Raw genomic sequence first — 14,785 nt, 5'->3', positions numbered from 1 at the left:
GCCAGGAGTCACCGCACGGCCTCTGGAGAGCGGCGCCAAGGCCCCAGACAGCCCCACGCTGGCGGTTCTCACTCCTTGGCAGGAAAGCTCTACCCCAGAGGTGAGTCAGCACCAGGCTCCTCGTCGGGGACTTGCTGTCGCTGAGCCTCAGCCCTCGCCACGCGCCAGCCGGCTGCCTCCTCGAGGGGGCTCTCCACGGAGGGTCCTCCACGGCCCCCCAGCACCCTGCGAGGCTCAGAGGAAGTGGCGCATGAGCTCTGCAATGTGTCCCTTCACTTACGGGGAGTTTGTCCAGCTCCCTCGGACCTGGCATGAGGGTTGGGGATGAGGGGTGGGTGTGGGGCATGAGGGTGGGGGTGGAGGATGGTTGCAGGTCTTGCCTCACTTTGGAAACTCACAGGGGTCTGGGAGAGCAGCTAACACAGACCATTGGGTGAGCCCCAGTGGTCAGGGTCTGGGCAGTGAGCCCTGGTGGTGAGCTGTGAGCTGTGAGCTGTTGTAGGATTATGTGAAAACTTGATAGAGCTTAGGGGAGCTCTCCCATCCTTGGATGGAGGTCTGGAAAGACACCCCCTTGTTAGCCTCTCTCCTCATAGAGATGAGCCAAGAGGGAAAAGTCTCCCAGACTCAGTTTCTCCTTGTTAGTCTCTCAAGCTCACAGAAAGCCTGCAGGCCTCTCACACTTAGTTCCCCCTGCTAGCAGGCCACATGGCTGCCTGCTTTAAGGTTCATTCAAAGTTCATGATAGTCACTCAAAGTTCACACATCCACTTCACCTTTTGATCACGAAGAAGAACACACTCTATCATACACCCCTAACACCAGAGAGAGAAACCCCCAAAATCTTATTTCCTTGTATCCTTTGATATCTATGATTTACATCAAGCTTTGTTTTTCTTTTCTCCACCTCACCTTACTGGTTTAACCCCTATGCGTCTCTCAAATGCCTCTGGATAATTAAAGTGCCTGCATCATGGAGACTAATTGTCTTGACCTTTATGTAGCGCATCAATTCTTGTCATACCAGCCCCCTACCATAGGGGTAAGCTGACCTTTAAGAAACCTATAATTTCTTTTTCTTTCTTTTTTTTTTTAAAAAAGATTTTATTTATTTATTAGTGAGAAAGATAGGAAGAGAGAGAAAGAGCCAGATATCACTCTGGTACATGTGCTGCCAGGGATTAAACTCAGGACCTCATGCTTGAGAGTCCAACGCTTTACCCACTGCGCCACCTCCTGGACCACAAAACCTGTAATTTCTGACGTATTTGAAAAATGTTCTTTGTTTAACTTTCTATATAAACCCAAACCCACCTTCAAATAAAGGAGTCTACCAAAATACTCCCTGAATCCTCCATTTGAATCGCTGAGCCCTTGAGCTGGTGAGGGAGGATCGGTGACTTGCCTCCTGGATGTATCCCCTCCACGGGAGTGCCAGCAAGCTGTGAGGTGTGAACTGTGAGGTGTGAGCTGTGAGGTGTGAGCTATGAAGTGTGAGCTGTGAGATGTGAGCTATGAGGTGGGAGCTGTGAGGTATGAGCTGTGAGGTGTGAGGTATGAGCTGTGAGGTGTGAACTGTGAGGTGTTAGCTGTGAGGTGTGAAGTGTGAGCTGTGAGGTGTGAGGTGTGAGCTGTGAGGTGTGAGTTATGAGTTGTGAGCTGTGAGGTGTGAGCTGTGAGGTGTGAGCTATGAGGTGTGAGCTGTGAGGTGTGAGTTATGAGTTGTGAGCTGTGAGGTGTGAGCTATGAGGTGTGAGCTGTGAGGTGTGAGCTGTGAGGTGTGAGTTATGAGTTGTGAGCTGTGAGGTGTGAGCTGTGAGGTGTGAGCTATGAGGTGTGAGCTGTGAGGTGTAAGTTATGAGCTGTGAGGTGTGAGCTGTGAGGTGTGAGCTATGAGGTGTGAGCTGTGAGGTATGAGCTGTGAGGTGTGAGGTATGAGCTGTGAGCTGAGGTGTGAGCTGTGAGGTGTGAGCTATGAGGTGTGAGCTGTGAGGTGTGAGCTATGAGTTGTGAGCTGTGAGCTGTGAGGTGTGAGCTGTGGAGGTGTGAGGTGTGAGCTGTGAGCTGTGAGGTGTGAGGTATGAGCTGTGAGGTGTGAGGTATGAGCTGTGAGATGTGAGGTGTGAGGTATGAGCTGTGATGTGTGAGCTGTGAGGTGTGAGGTATGAGCTGTGAGGTGTGAGGTATGAGCTGTGAGGTGTGAGCTGTGAGGTGTGAGCTGTGAGGTGTGAGGTATGAGCTGTGAGGTGTGAGCTGTGAGCTGTGAGCTGTGAGGTGTGAGGTGTGAGGTGTGAGCTGTGAGCTGTGAGCTGTGAGCTGTGAAGTGTGAGGTATGAGCTGTGAGGTGTGAGGTGTGAGCTGTGAGGTGTGAGGTGTGAGCTGTGAGCTGTGAAGTGTGAGGTGTGAGCTGTGATGTGTGAGGTGTGAGCTGTGAGGTGTGAGGTGTGAGGTGTGAGGTGTGAGCTGTGATGTGTGAGGTGTGAGCTGTGAGCTGTGAGGTGTGAGCTGTGAGCTGTGAGCTGTGAGGTGTGAGCTGTGAGGTGTGATGTGTGATGTGTGAGCTGTGAGCTATGAGGTGTGAGGTGTCTGCAGAGGGACCTTGTTGCCAAACTTGGTGCTGTTTTCTTGCCGTGTTGTCTGGAAAATGGGTGCCTTCCAGGGTCTGGGCCAGTAGGCGTCTGCAGTCATATTTAGAGTCTATTTTGTGATTTTATAGAACTGCTGGAAAGGTCAAGTGCGGTTCTGGTTCTTTAAATGTCAGTGGCCTGAGGGTCCAAACCCGGGAGAGGACATCCCTGGGAAAGGAGATTTGTGCTGGGCAGGGCGGTGAGGGCAGTGAGGGAAGGAGCCACAGTGGGCCCGGGGGCACGGTGGGCATGGCTGAGCTGCCCTTTCTGCTGGGGCTGTCCTGTCCATTGTCCCGGGAAGAGCAGCCACCCTGAGGACCCCCTCCAACTAGGGGTGCACCTTCCCCCAAATCCAGACTGTGGAGTCCCGGGTCCGAGGGAGGCCATGCATGGCATGTCCTTTCTTCCCTGCCCAGAACCCCACTCGGCTCAGCCCCTGGCTGTGGGGGTAACGGGGCTCTGAGCACTATGGCTGCCCGCCCCGCAGGTGAATGTGGGGTTTCTTGGCCCATGCAGGGGCTGTGAGGACCAGTGAGTCACAGACCCCACAGGGGCCGCCCACCGGCATCCTCTGGTCTCACACAGGGGTGGGGGTGGGGGGTGGGCATCTTTTCCTCCTTGTAGAGATGAGGAAATCAGGGAGAGGGTGGGAGAGAGCACAACAGGTCTGCAAACAGACTCTCATGCCAGAGGCTCCGCAGTCCCTAGTTCAGTCCCCTGCACCAGAGAGAGAGACAGAGAGATAGAGACAGAGAAAGTCAGAGAAGTGCAGAGAGACAGACACAGAGAGAGCTGCCCCACCTGGGCCCATAAGAACGGCAGGCAGGTGTCCTGCTCCCACCCAGCTCACAGCAGCTCAGCCTGCACCCCTAGGCCCCATGCCCCCCAGGCCCTGTGCCCACCAGGCTCCGTGCGCCCAGGCCCTGTGCCCACCAGGCCCCGTGCCCCCCAGACCCCATGCCCCAGGGGCCCCATGCCCCCCATGCCCTGTGCCCCCAGGATCCATGCCCCCTGGGCTCTGTGCCCCCAGGCCCCATGATCCCCAGGCCCCGTGACCCCCATGCCCCGTGCCCCCCAGACCCCATGCCCCCCATGCCCCGTGCCCCCAGGCTCCATGCCCCCTGGGCCCCATGCCCCCAGGCCCCATGATCCCCAGGCCCCGTGCCCACCAGGCCCCGTGCCCCCCAGGCCCCGTGCCCCCCAGACCCCATGTCCCAGGGGCCCCATGCCCCCCATACCCCACGCCCCCAGGCTCCATGCCCCCTGGGCCCCGTGCCCCAGGCTCCATGATCCCCAGGTCCCCGTGCCCCCAGGCCCCGTGCCCACCAGGTCCCATGCCTCCAGGCCTCATGCCTCCAGGTCCCCGTGCCCCCAGGCCCCATGATCCCCAGGCCCCGTGCCCCCCAGACCCCGTGCCCCCAGGCCCCATGATCCCCAGGCCCTGTGACCCCCAGGCCCCATGCCCCCCGGACCCCATGCCCCAGGGGCCCCATGTCCCCCATACCCCACACCCCCAGGCTCCATGCCCCCTGGGACCCGTGCCCCCAGGCCCCATGATCCCCAGGCCCCGTGCCCACCAGGTCCCATGCCCCCAGGCCTCATGCCCCCCAGGCCCCATGCCCCCAAGCCCCATGCCCCCCAAGCCCCATGCCCACCAGGCCCTGGGCTGCTCAAGCCTGCCCCCACCAGCCTGGGGCGTCCCAATGGCCCACTGGGGTGTCCAGGGCCCCACTCTCCCCTCCCCACCCTCCTCCTCCTCCACTCCCCTCCTCCCCTGCTCGTGGCCCAAGGAAACCTCAGATCAAAGGTCAGCACCAGGGGCCTAGCACTTAGACTGACTAGAGGACCCTGGAGGGGCTGAGGTGTGGGTAGGGGTGAGGCGCGGTGCGGGGAGGGCACTCAGCTGGGGGCTGGGGGTGGCTGGGGTGGCTGCTAGTCACAGCTGGGGGGAGTGTGGGCTCCCAAGCCTTCCCAGCACCGTCTTCTCTCACCTCCCTGTCTCCTGCCTCCTCAGAGCTTGGCTCAGGGTGTCCAGATAAGAGTCACACCTCAAGGTCAGGCCAGGGAGCAGACAGGGAGGGGTGTGGGGTGAGGGAGGCCCTGGCGGTGGGGCTGACTGCACACTGCCCAGCCCCCAGCTCCCCAGGCCTGCCTACGGCACTCCGCCTGCTGGGACTTAAACCCGCGACCTTCTCCCTAGCCGTGAGCCTGGCCCTCTTGGGTGGTCCTGCCTGGCCTTCTTGCTGGGGTCTCTTCTCTCCCGCCCGGGGTCCCCTCTTCTTGGCACTCAGCTGCCCGACTGCACCCACACCCCCAACTTGAGCTATCTCCACCCTCACCCCCCTTCCAGACTGACGGGGACCCTGGTGGCATAAATACAGGCTGGCAAAGCCGCCAAACGCAAGTGACAGAAACACACAGTGCTCAGCAGACACAGACAGAGACGGGAGAGGCAGCAGTCAGGCTGCTGCGTGGCACGGCCCAGCGGGCTAGGACTCACTGCAAAGCGGAAAGTCCTGGACTAAACTGAAGCCATTTCTCCTCACACTGATCATTTAAGGACTTATTGGCTATATTGCAAATACACAAATATTACCTGGGGACAACAGGAAGAGATCCCCAGAGGGAGCACATAGTGACGGCACTTATGGGCCGTGAGTGTGACAAGACTAAAGGTGGCCCAGGAGCGGAGGCTGCTGTACCCACTGGGAGGCTTTTGGAAGAGGAGCTGCTTGTCGGCACTGCAGCTTCTCGGGCAGCTGGACTCAGGCCAGGGGCTTGTGTCGTGGGTGGCAGACTGTGTCTCCACTTGGATGTGAAGAGGCACGTTGCTTGCCCTCACCCACAAACACCCCGCTTCCACTTGCAGGCATCCATGACGAGTGTTGGGTCGTGCAGTTGAATAGCTAATGTTGGGGTGTGCGGGTAGAGGTGAGTGAACTTTCATATGTGCGGGGTCGGCCAGGGGGAGCCCCCACGCGTGTGCTTGCTTTGCAGCAGAGGAATTCTTCAGGTGGGGGCAGCCTGCTATGATCTAGTTCAGCCCAGCCAAGAATGGGGTAAGAAGGAAAGCTATTAGACTTTGCTCCAGAGAAAAGTGTTTATTCATACAGAGGTCCGAACAGGGAGACAGTCAAAACACAGAGGGTCATTTCAAGGGAACTTTCAAGGGGAAATGTAGACTACTCCTGACCAAGGAAATATTCAAGGGTAGATTTAGGCTACCCCAGAGCCAGGAAGGGGAGATCAGGATGCCCCAGACCTAGGGAACTTTCTAAGGAAAACATACCTATAATAATAATGTTGTTTAAGGTTATTCCTGATGTTAATGAAAACAATTATACATGATGTCGTCTATATCCTTGATGCTAATGAAAATAATCTTACATAATGTCAACTATATCCGGGCAAAAGGTATTTAAGTAATAAACATCTGCAGACAGAGGACAGAGACGCCTCTCTCCTGCACCTGAAGCGGCTGACGTGTCTCTTGCTTCATTCATCTCGTCGACTCCCCCTTTCCTTCAGGGACTCTGAATTACTTTTCACCTGGGCCAGCTCCCGGCAGGGGAACAGCTCCCCCTCCGTCCAGCACAGCCTCAGGCTCCCGGGGTCCCCTATGAGGGAGATAGGAGTCGAGGTCCCCGATGAGGGAGATAGGAGTCGCTTCTGGGGGGTGGGTTCCACAGATAAGGGTTGTCTGCAGAGACTGGGGGTGGGGAGGCACTCACACAGAGCCCCACACCTCCGCCACAAGGAGACAGGGGGGTGTGCCCAACAGGGTGTTGGCTGGAGTGGAGAGACAGCCCCGCGATGAAAGGCTGGACCCCCACGCACCAGGCCCCCGAGGCTGCAGGTTCAGTGCCCGCTCCTGCCCGGCAGAGCTGAGCCTGCTCTGGGCAGCCTTTGGATCAACAGGGCTGCCTAGGATTCTGGCAAAGTCACCCTGTGTGCGGCTGGGAAGACTGGTCCCCATCACGTCCCCACAGCAGACCCCACCCACTGAGCACAGGGGACTGACAGCCCCGGCAGGAGACACAGGTGCTCTGGGAGCCCGTGCTCTGAGCCCTGGGGGAGGCAGGGAGGGAGTGTCATCTGGGAGAGGGACCCACCCCACCCACCCTGGGTCTGCCAGGCCGAGAACAGCCCAAAATAGCTCAGCCGCACCCGGCTCCTGCTGCTCCTCTCCTCGAACCTGGGACCTCTGGCCTGCCTCCCCCACAGCTGATATTTCTGGAGTTCTGGAAGGGACAGCCACCTACACACGGGCTCTGGGGCGCCGGCTTCCTGCGGGGCAGGAGGGGGTGCCACCAGCTTAGACCCCTGGCACCTGCAGCTTACCCCCCCAGGGGCCCAGCCCCCCCCAGGCCACAGGCCTGGATGGACAGCAGGGGGCCCCACTCGGGATGGGGCAGGCGGGTGGCCCCATGGGACTGGACCCGTTCTCTGCCCTCTGGGCCAGGCCTGTGCCCCAGCTTCCCGAGCTCCGAGTCCCCGTGCGTGGGCGCTGTGGGCCAAGGCCCCTACACTGGGGAGGTCTGATGCCCCAGGCCCCTTGTGCCAAGTCCCCTACCCCAGGCCCTTGGCCACCTCTGCGAGACCCCCTTTGGGGCCTGCCGCTGAGCCCTGCCCCCGGTGCGTTCCTGGCTGGCAGGATGTGCGTGGGGGCAGGTGATAGGCCAGAGCCGTCAAGCTGTACCCCAAGAATGTCACAGCACCCCACCTATGGGCACAAAAAGACTCCACAGAAGAATGAAGGTCTGGGTGAGAGGGCAGCTGGTAACACAGGCTTCACCACGAGCTGGGCTTCAAGTCCAGGACAACCACCCAGGAGAGCAGCGTGGCACTGGAGGAAACTCAGCGCTGTGGCTGTCTCTAGCTCACTATCCCCTGAAACAAGGAAGAGAGGAAGGAAAGAAAGAAATCCAAATGGTCAAGTTTGACCACAGACAGAAGACGCCCACGGGGAGAGCTCAGGGGTCTGAAGAGGTGGTGGAGGGGCGGCGGGGGGGGGGGGCTTGAATGGGGTCGGGGGCAGTGGGCGTAGAGGTGGCAGACTGAGAAGGAGGGGTGTGGTGAGCGCAGCTTGGGTCGCAGGGGGGACCCCTTTATGAGACCTGGAGAGCCACCATGGGGTGCCTGCCTGTGGGGGCCTCAGAGCCTGGAGTGAGTGCAGGTGAGGAGACCCTCAGTGAGGAGCCCAGGCAGACGCCCCCCAGCAGCAGCGCAGCAGCCTCCAGACACCAGAGCTGTGCTGCCGCCGTCAGCCGAGGGAGTATGTGCTGGGCTCCAGTCATGGACTGTCACAGCCCTGCCTGCCCCTGCCACAGCCCTGTCCCTGTCTCAGTCCCTGTCTCTGTCTGTCACAGCTCTGCTTCTGTCCCTGTTTCTGTCTGTCTTGTCACAGCCCTATCTCTGTCTCTGTCATTTCTGTCTCTGTCATAGCCCTGTCTCTGTCACATCCCTGTCCCTGTCTGTTACAGCCCTGTCCCTGTCGCCATCTCTGTCCCCTCTGACACAGCCCTGTCACATATATCTGTCCTTCCCCAGTCAGTCTGTCTTAACTCCTGTCACAGTCCCATCAAGTCACAACTCACATCAGATTCTGTCAGTTGGTTTCTGTCACAGCTCCTGATCTTGGCACAATCTCTGCCATACTCCAGTCCCATCCCTGTCACAGCCTCTGTCTCAGGCCCTAAACAAGTCACAGCCCCATACACTGTCTGTCACGTCTGCTGAAGTATCTGTTATGGATCCTGTCCCAGCCTCTGTCCCCGTCACCCCGTGTCCCAGCCTGTGTCCCTGTCACCCCGTGTCCCATGAGCCTCTGTCTCCGTCATCCTGTGTCCCAGCCTCTGTCCCCGTCACCCCGTGTCCCAGCCTCTGTCCCTGTCACCCCGAGTCCCAGCCTCTGTCCCTGTCACCCCATGTCCCATGAGCCTCTGTCCCTGTCACCCCGTGTCCCAGCCTCTGTCCCCGTCACCCCGTGTCCCAGCCTCTGTCCCCGTCACCCCGTGTCCCAGCCTCTGTCTCCGTCACCCCGTGTCCCAGCCTCTGTCCCTATCACCCCGTGTCCCAGCCTCTGTCATGTGTCAGAATCTCTGTCCCAGCCCCTGTCACATCTGCCAATTCATGAGGACGTCCCTCAGGACAGCCCCTGCCCCAACACAGGCTACAGTCTCTGCCACACCCCAACACATGTCCCAACCCCTTCCAGCCCAGCTTCTCCCACCCTCCCATCTCCTGCTCAGCTCTGGGCCCTGCAGGGTGGCCCTTGGGGACAGACCCATCACATACGGACTGTTCATTTTGAGGCTGCCGCTCAGGCCCCATAGTGACAGGATTGTGCCAGGGTGAGGACAGGCCTCCCTGAGGGTGCTGAGGGAGGGTACTGGGCCAGGGCCAGAGGGCACAGCCCCCATCTCCCGCCTGTGGTCCCTTCCCTGCCCCCTTGGGTGCCCACCTCTGGCCACTGGGGACTTGCGGCTGATGTCTCTGGAGCCCTGTGTCCCTTCTCCAAGGTGGGCCTGGTCTTACTGCTGTCCTCAAAACTGCCTGTATCCCTACCCCAGTGTTGTCCCCCTCAACCCACACTCCCTCCCAGCACCCTCAACATGACCTCCAGGCCACGGGGGTCCAGGACAGCAGACCGCCCAGCTGGCCATGATGGGGTGAGCCCAGTAGAGAGGTGGGAGTGAGGAGGGGTGGGAAGGCTGGCTCCAGCCAGGCTGGGTGGGGAAGGTCCTGGGGGCTGGACCACCCGCTGCCCAGCACCTTGGGGTCCCTGGGTCAGTACCCTCCCTGGTCCTCCCCCACCCTGGGGGCCCTGACATGGTGGCTCCAGAGGGAACAGGCGTCTGGCAGTGGCTCAACCGGCACCTTGAAGGCTGGCCGCTGCACCCCAGTGCCCAGCCTGGCTGGAGGGCAGGTGGCCAGATGCTGGACAGAGACCAGTGCAGGCGGGTTCTGCTGTCAGCACCTCTGCTGCCTCTGGAGGTCTGGGGGTGTGTGAAGAGGCCCCAGGGAGCAGGGGGAGGCCCCAGGGCAGTGTGGGGGGTGTCAGAGGCCCCGGTTAGCAGGGGAGCTCAGGGACAGCAGGGGGGTGTCCCATTTGGGTCTGGGGAGTCAGGAGGTGGGGCTGTGCAGAGGCCCTGAGCAGGATGGGGATGGGCTCAGATGCCCAGAAAATGGAGCTGCAGGGTCCAGGGCCACCTGTCTGTTGGCCTCCAGCTCTGCAGGTGCTGCCTATGGGCACAGTGGACAAAAAGGTCCCCAGAATCCAGCAGAGCAGAGCGGGGGCAAGCTGGGAGGGGCATCCTCTCACAGAGCTGGACTCCTCAGGGGTGTGGCCTCCATGTTTCTGGAGCTAGATTGTGGGGTGCTCAGGGCCCAGGTCTCAGTACTCAGGGCTCAGGGCTCAGGGATTCATGGCTCAGGGCTCATTGCTAAGGGTTCAGTGCTCAGGGATTCAGGGGTTCAGGGCTCAGGGCTCAGGGCTCAGTGCTCAGGGCTCAGTGCTCAGGGCCCAGGACTCAGTGCTCAGGGCTCAGGGCTCAGGGCTCAGGGCTCAGGGCTCAGGGCTCAGGGCTCGGATTCAGGAGTTCAGGGCTCAGGGCTCAGGGGCTCAGGGCTCAGGGGCTCAGGGCTCATTGGTCAGGACTCAGGGCTCATTGCTCAGGACTCAGGGCTCATTGCTCAAGGCTTAGGGCTCAGGGGCTCAGGGACTCAGGGGCTCAGGGGCTCAGGGCTCAGGGCTCAGGGGCTCATGGCTCAGGGGCTCAGGGCTCAGGGGCTCAGGGGCTCAGGGCTCAGGACTCAGGGGCTCATGGCTCAAGGGCTCAGGGCTCAGGGACTCAGGGCTCAGGGCTCAGGGGCTCAGGGACTCAGGGACTCAGGGGCTCAGGGGCTCAGGACTCAGGGGCTCATGGCTCAGGGGCTCAGGGCTCAGGGGCTCAGGGCTCAGGGGCTCAGGACTCAGGGCTCAGGGCTCAGGGGCTCAGGGCTCAGGGCTCAGGGACTCAGAGACTCAGGGCTCAGGGCTCATTGCTCAGGGCTCATTGCTCAGGACTCAGGGCTCATTGCTCAGGGCTCAGGGCTCAGGGGCTCAGGGACTCAGGGGCTCAGGTGCTCAGGGGCTCAGGGGCTCAGGGCTCAGGGGCTCAGGGCTCAGGGCTCAGGGCTCAGGACTCAGGGCTCATTGCTCAGGGCTCTGGGCTCAGGGCTCAGGGACTCAGGGCTCAGGGGCTCAGGGGCTCAGGGCTCATTGCTCAGGGCTCTGGGCTCAGGGGCTCAGGGGCTCAGGGCTCAGGGCTCAGGGACTCAGAGACTCTGGGCTCAGGGCTCAGGGCTCAGGGCTCAGGGGCTCAGGGCTCATTGCTCAGGGCTCATGACTCAGGGCTCAGGGCTCAGGGGCTCAGGGCTCAGGGCTCATTGCTCAGGACTCAGGGCTCCTTGCTCAGGGCTCAGGGGCTCAGGGGCTCAGGGACTCAGGGGCTCAGGGACTCAGGGGCTCAGGGGCTCAGGGCTCAGGACTCAGGGGCTCATGGCTCAGGGCTCAGGGCTCAGGGCTCAGGGGCTCAGGGACTCAGGGACTCCGGGGCTCAGGGGCTCAGGGCTCAGGACTCAGGGGCTCAGGGCTCAGGGCTCAGGGCTCAGGGCTCAGGGGCTCAGGGACTCAGGGACTCCGGGGCTCAGGGGCTCAGGACTCAGGGGCTCATGGCTCATGGCTCAGGGCTCAGGGCTCAGGGCTCAGGGGCTCAGGGCTCAGGGGCTCAGGGCTCAGGGGCTTAGGGCTCAGGGCTCAGGGGCTCAGGACTCAGGGCTCAGGGCTCAGGGGCTCAGGGCTCAGGGGCTCAGGGCTCAGGGCTCATGACTCAGGGCTCAGGGCTCAGGGGCTCATGGCTCAGGGCTCAGGGCTCAGGGGCTCATGGCTCAGGGCTCAGGGCTCAGGGCTCAGGGCTCAGGGGCTCAGGACTCAGGGCTCAGGGGCTCAGGGCTCAGGGGCTCAGGGACTCAGGGCTCAGGGGCTCAGGGGCTCAGGACTCAGGGCTCAGGGCTCAGGGGGCTCAGGGCTCAGGGACTCAGGGCTCAGGGGTTCAGGGCTCAGGGGCTCATGGCTCAGGGGCTCATGGCTCAGGGACTCAGGGCCTCAGGGCTCAGGGCTCAGGGGCTCATGGCTCAGGGGCTCAGGGCCTCAGGGCTCAGGATTCAGGGCTCAGGGGCTCAGCTCACGGGCTCAGGGCTCAGGGGCTCAGGACTCAGGGGCTCAGGTTCAGGGGCTCAGGGACTCAGGGGCTCAGGAAGCTCAGGGTCTCAGGACTCAGGGCTCAGGATTCAGGGCTCTGGGCTCAGGGCTCAGGATTCTGGACTCAGGGCTCAGGATTCAGGGCTCAGGGCTTATGGGCTCAGTGGTCAAGGCTCAGTGCTCAGGGGCTCATGGCTCAGTGATAAAGGCTCAGGATTCAGGAGCTCAGGGCTCTGGTTTCACGGTTTTGGGTACAGGGCTTAGGGCTCTACCTCTGGCTCTTAGGTCCAGTGTTCTACTTCTGGGGCTGCTCTGCCCCTGACTGCTCCCCCATAGCTTTAACTCCTGAGTTCAGCACACCTGGAGGCTGAGCGGAATCGAGTTCCTCGTCCAGTCTAGGTGTGCAGGGCAGGATGGACCTGCACACACAGAGGATGAGGCTTCTCTGCGTGGAGGGAACTTGAACCTAGGCAAAGGCTCCCTCTGCGTGTGGAGACTGAGGTGGCAGGGGCGTGGGCTCAGCAAGGAGTCTGAGACACCCCTCCCCTGCCCGGGAGCCCACCTCCCTTCACCCACCCTGGTGTTCGAGCATGCACCCTGGGGGGCTGGCTGAGCAGACCCCGTCGCCGTGTCCCTGTCCCCAGCAGGGATTCCAGGCCTTGGAGCCTGCAGACAAGGCAGCCCGAGCCAACCCTCTTCACTGGGCATCACCCACCTCAGGCTGTGACTGCAGGGCTGCGTGTCACACTGCGGGGAGTTGGCCTTCTAAGAAAGGACAGTTGGCAGCCTGAGGCCCAAATATCCCACACTGCCCTCCCCCTTCCTCCCTCCCCCTTCCTCCCTCTCTCTCTCCTCTCTCTCCTCTCTCTCTCCTCTCTCCCTCTCTCTGCAGACCTGGGCTTTGCAGGCCATGGGAGCCACAGCTGTCACCCTCCTAGAACTGTCCTGTCCAGCACCATACCCCTGGCACCCAGACACAGAAGCTTCCAGAAAGTCTGGTCCCTGTTCCCATCCAGGTCTCACAGAGAGTAGGGTCTACACAGTAGGATCGATAGACCCCCACCCATCTCCCTCTGTGCGGGGGTGGGGTGGGGGCTTCCCCTGCATTCCTGAGCGCAGGAGCCTTGGGGTTGCAAGGGGCTTTGTCCCCTCAGGCTAGTTCATCATGTGAGTGTGGAAGCCAGAGTACAGCTGGCCTGGTCAGCAGAGCACCGAGGCCTGAGGCCTGAGCTGGGAGAGGGCCAGGCTCCGACCACCCCCCACCCTGCATCTAGAGCCCATTCCTCAGGCTGGCTGGGCAGCAGGCAGGAGGCTGACCCGAAGGCCCTTCAAACTGCAGCACTGTTTCTTCACTGTGGGGCATTGAGTGAGTAGCTTGACCCCTCTGAGCTTTGTCTACATGTTTCTGGGTGTGTGTGTAGGGGGAGGGAGCCCCACAACTTCACATGGTTTGACAGACAAGAGCAGAGTGTGACATTCCGAGTATGTGCATCTTGCTGAATGGGGCCTCTTCTTCCAGGAAGCCCTCCCTGGCTGCTCCATGACCCCCTGGGTAAGTTCTGCTCAGCACACCCTAACTTTCTCCTCTTACTGAACGGAACCTGGCCTCTCCCCAGCATGGAGCCCCAGAGGGCAAGCCTTCACTCTCCTCCCCTGTTGCCCTGTGTGCACCCCCCCACACACACACACAGAGGGCAGGGGAGAGCCCAGACCTGGGCGGGTCACCTTGGGCCAGCACCTAAGCCCTCGAGAGCCCTGGCTGGGTGGTGCTGAGTGCTGGGTGCCGGGAGAGGGTTATAGGGACACTCAGTCCCTCAGAGCCAAGGTCGTGCCCTCAAGGGTGTCACCAAACTCCAGGGTGGCAGGGCGGGCATTCTCCTCTGTCCTCGGTCTCAGCCCTGGCTGCCAAGGCCCTCAGACCATGGGTCCTGTCCCACCTTCCACCCCAAGAACACTGCAACCAGAGCCAGGCAGGACAGGCCCCAGGGGCGGTCGGGAAAGGTGTCCCCAGGGCCAGGGGCAGTGTGCAGTGGCCCCGGGGGCTGGCTCCCCACGCCCAGAGGTTGCCTGCAGAGGTGGGGTCCTCGGGCACCGGAGCTGCAGGCTGGGCGCAGTGGGGCGCACCCTCCTCTCAAGGAGGCCCAAGGACACGGCTCAGCCGCTGGAGGTGCCAGTGCAGGCAGCGGTGATGTCACCGTCCGCCCTGCCCCCAGGCCCCGGCCACCGCCCGCCTGCCCCAGAGGCCCCCAGAGGTGAGCCCCGTCTCTGTGCAGACTCTGCTGCAGAGCCCCCCCTCCCCATGCCAGCCTGGGGTGTGCCCGTGGGCACCGAGTGCCAGGCTGTCTGGGGGTGCAGGAGGTGAGCCCCACCCCTGCGGGACAGCAGGGGTGAACCCCAGCCTGTCCTCTGGGGGCGACAGGGACTCCCCAGCCTCAGCGCGGGCGGGGACGGGGTGTCACAGCCGAGGGGCAGAGGCACCCCAGGAGCCCTGCAGGCTCGGCCCTCTGGGGACTCCCCGGCCCCCCAAGGGCCCCACCCCTGCCCCCAGCGCCTTCCTGGAAGTCTCACCTCCCCGGCCGGCCGCGGGGTTCCCGGCCCCCACGCCCTCGCCAGCCGCCCCAGGACCCCGGGGTGCCCCGTGCCAAGCTCCGCACCACGCGGAGGGGACCCGCCCTGGGGCGAGATGGGGACCCCCGCCCCCAAGGTCGGGCGCGATGCGCCCCTGGACTTGGGGTGCAGCCTCGGCCCCGGGTCCGACAGGGGCCTCTGGGGGCGCAGCTGGGGGCGCGTGGGCGTGGTCTTCAGTTCCCAGCCCACCCCCAGCACCCAGCCCGCCCCCGCCCCCCGCCCCCGCCCCCGCCCCCGCCCCCAGCCCCGCGCTGGCCCTTTAAGAAGCCCAGGTAGGCCGGCAGGG

This window comes from Erinaceus europaeus, unplaced genomic scaffold (genome assembly GCF_950295315.1).
Source record: "Erinaceus europaeus unplaced genomic scaffold, mEriEur2.1 scaffold_893, whole genome shotgun sequence".
NCBI classification, from domain to species: Eukaryota; Metazoa; Chordata; class Mammalia; order Eulipotyphla; family Erinaceidae; genus Erinaceus; species Erinaceus europaeus.
This window is presented reverse-complemented; position numbering follows the sequence as displayed.